Here is a 3,470-nt window from a genome sequence, read left to right on the forward strand (position 1 = left end):
AAGAAGTGCTACTCACTGAGGAAGTTCACTCGAAAAGACGCCCCACACTGCAACTGAGCGGCACAGCGCCACTACTCAGACGTTCTCTTTTCTACTGCAGGAGGCGTGGCCAATGTCCCTCATTCAAATAAAAACCCAGAGATTTGCATGGGAAATGTCTAGTCCGAGTGCTTATTGGCTGATTGCATAGGGGGCGTGGTACATATTACGGGCATTAGCCCCGCCCCCGATAATTTGCATAACGGCCCCGACGCGTGCTAGGGAGAAGCGGGTTTGTTTTTGAATCTGCGGAGGCGGCGGCGGCGGCGGCGGCAGCGGCGGCGCGGCGACTGGAGCGCGCAAGACTGAGGCGACAGCGTTGGCGACGGCTGCGCGGGACGGCGGTGTAGGAAGGAACTTGGTTTCCCCCTCCTTCTTCTCCCGTCCCAAAAGGTATATTTGAATCCCAAGGGCTGTTATAACCATATTTTCTGAAATTACTATTGTATTTGTGAAGAGTCAAGACCGCATTATGGCGGCTGCGGGAGATGTGTTTGCGCCTGCGCGGTTGCGGAGCTGCGGGCGGACGCTGCATGGGAGCACGTGATCTTGCGGGTTCGGACTCAAGCTGCAGTTGTGCAGCTGGCGGGGCGGTGGCTGCGCAAGCGCAATATTCATTTTCAAGATCTAATGTTCTTGTTGGACGCCATTTGGGTTCTAGATTTAATTTTACTCGTTCTTGAGGGGTTTCATTTTGTAACCCTCAAATTTTCACGTTTTTCAAGAAAAACGTTTCTGTTATATTATGCTCCTGTATCGGTCAAGCCCTTTTCTATTTCTCTTGATTCTCTGAGAAACTGTGGACTTAATTTTCTGTGAAAGTGATTGTCGCTTGTGGTTCTTGATTGCAATTTCACTTTTAGAATATTGCTGGATTCAGGTTTATATTTAGGGAGGTAAAGATCAGCACCTAGTGGTGTCCTCACGGGAAGTGCATTTATTTGAACTGCATTTTTGGAAATACATTTTTAACCCTATTTTTACCAGTTCCATTATGGATGTGTGGAATGTTTACAAAATAAATAATAGATTTGAAAATATTAGGAGGAGGTGAGGAGGCATTGGAAAGAATTACAATGTAATTGGAAATGAAATCTCAGTCTTTTGAGGTATTTTAAAAAATTTGATCCTAAGTCAACGAAGTTTTAATTAGTTTGTATGTTTTGAGGATTTGAGTTTTATGTATTTTTCATTCCTTTTGATCACTTGTCTCTGATGTTTTAGTGAGGTAATCAGGTCGTTTTCTTAGCATTTTTCTTTGCCATGATATGTGAGATATACTTGGTAAATTTTTCTGATGAAAAATTCTACTAAGAACACCCAATTACAGAGGGGCCTTTATAAAGGAATCAAGTGAACTATCAATAAAAATACTGGTGATTTTTTTATTAAACACTGCACCATATACATGTATATCAGATACAATCATCATGTTCGGTTTTTAAATTTTAAGTGTTTTCATGGTTTTAGTTTCTTTAAAAAAGATAATTATAAATATGCTACTGATTAGGTAATTATGGGTAGTGTCACTCTATTGAAATCTTATATAATACATGTAGGGAAGTTATATAAGATTTGCTATGATTCCCATGTTGTGCACATTATGTTTTTTTACCAGGCTAAAAGCTTGTAAATGTTTTCCATAAACTTCATTTGTAGTTCATATGTAGAACAATTGGTTTCTTGGTTGGTTATATAACACTTAAGTTTGAGTCAAATCTACTGTCAGATGAAGAAGTGGCTGTTGCTTTATAATCTTGGTTAGGGTCATTTTTGCTTAAGACAGAAATGGTTAGTATGTGAAAGGAATACTTTTGTTGGTGGATTTTAAAATGATGTCTCATATGAGATAGAGTGGAGTTGTAGGAAAGTTTCTTTTCCATTTTTACTTAACAGAATTTTTATTTGTCCTCATGTAATTCCTGTGCCTATGAGGTCTTCAACACAGATTGTATATTTAGAGGGCAGTTGTGTAATCTTGTCCCTTTAATATTTCTGGGGTGGTTACTCAGCAGCCCCCCCCCCTCCCCGCCCACCATGTGCTACTTAAAGTGTTTCAGAGTTTAGAATTATGCTGACTTTTTATATGTGTATGTATGTGTATATAGATACATATTTAGGTTAAGAAAAGAAGGTTTATCTTAGAGTATGGTATACTTCACACTTCCTGAAAACTGAAATACTTTGGCTTATGTATTTAAGGTTATGTTTTCATTTGAACATACAGATGATTGCTTCTTTGGTTAATATTGAAAGTTGTAAGAGCTATTTGAAAACACTGAGAAACATAATATATGATGTAAATAATTATCCAATGTAAGTAGAACAATTTTGCTGTCATATTTCTTACAAAGCAAATATAATGGTATAAATTTAGTAAGATTAATGAAGTATATGAATATCAACTATCTGTTCATTAATACTCTGTCAATAAGTATATTTTGAATTTCTAGTTTGGTGGTTATGATGCCAGAAAATTTTGACTCATGCAGCATATCTAAATATCCAGAAGTGAATACAAGTTACTTGAATCTTTGTAGTTTTGCAAATTTTGAATATAAAATTTAGTTTAGAAAAAAAAGATTTGAATGATTAAGCCATAAGCCATTGAATGCATTTTTTTAACTATGACTTGAATATGTGTTAAATAGATTTAAATATTTTAAAACCTGTTATAGAACATTTGAAAATGCTGAAAATTAATTAGCAACATTTAGAAATAATCATACTAAAGGTTTTAGTGATTTTTGTGACTTTACCTTTCTGTGGTTTATCAATCTATAAAAGTCTATTGATCTATTTATTAGTTTTTCATTGATACCATAATTTCATTCCTGCTTTTTTAATTTAGTATTATGAATATTTTTTTCATTGTTCTTCTAACCTGTGTTTTTTAATGTATCATGAAAATTTCCTAAATCATCAAATATTCTTTTTAAACACCTTTTTAAATGGCTACAAATTATTGTTCTAACAAGAATGTACTGTGACCTTTCTTGTTTGTGTGAACATTTGTGTGGATGAGTCATGATCTATATTTCAGAATATTTCCTTGAAATTACAATTTCAAAGGGTATTTAAAGTAATTTGCAAAATAGATGAAAAGAAATTTTTATACTGCCATCAATTAAATGGGTGAAAAATAATGGCCCATTAACCTTTTTTTTTTTTTTTGATAACTAATGAAGTTGGATTCGTTAATGTTTTATATATACATTTTCTGTGAATTCGCAGGTTTTTTTGCATATTTTTCTATGGTGTTTTTCTTATTTGTTAGTAACAGCTATTTATGTATACTACCCTTTAGCTTTTCACATTTGTTGCAATACTTTTTTGTTGTTTATTGCCTTTTAAATTGTTGTGTTTCATAAGTCTTCTATTTTTATGTAATGAAATGTACCACCTTTTTCTTTAAAAAAATTTTTTTTTTT

At 34.3% G+C, this 3,470-nt stretch overlaps 1 protein-coding gene across 1 annotated transcript in view; it reads left to right on the forward strand.

The window, feature by feature from the left end:
• Positions 1-231: 231 nt before the first annotated feature.
• Positions 232-3,470, forward strand: part of ATF7IP (activating transcription factor 7 interacting protein) — a 153,966-nt gene continuing 150,727 nt past the window's right edge. Inside the window, exon 1 of the mRNA XM_023517897.1 lies at positions 232-432. The gene's annotated coding sequence lies outside the window, so the exon portion shown is untranslated. The remainder of the gene's footprint in view (positions 433-3,470) is intronic.

Source organism: Otolemur garnettii, unplaced genomic scaffold, assembly GCF_000181295.1.
Source record: "Otolemur garnettii isolate 467f Iridium unplaced genomic scaffold, OtoGar3 scaffold00124, whole genome shotgun sequence".
Classification (NCBI taxonomy): domain Eukaryota; kingdom Metazoa; phylum Chordata; class Mammalia; order Primates; family Galagidae; genus Otolemur; species Otolemur garnettii.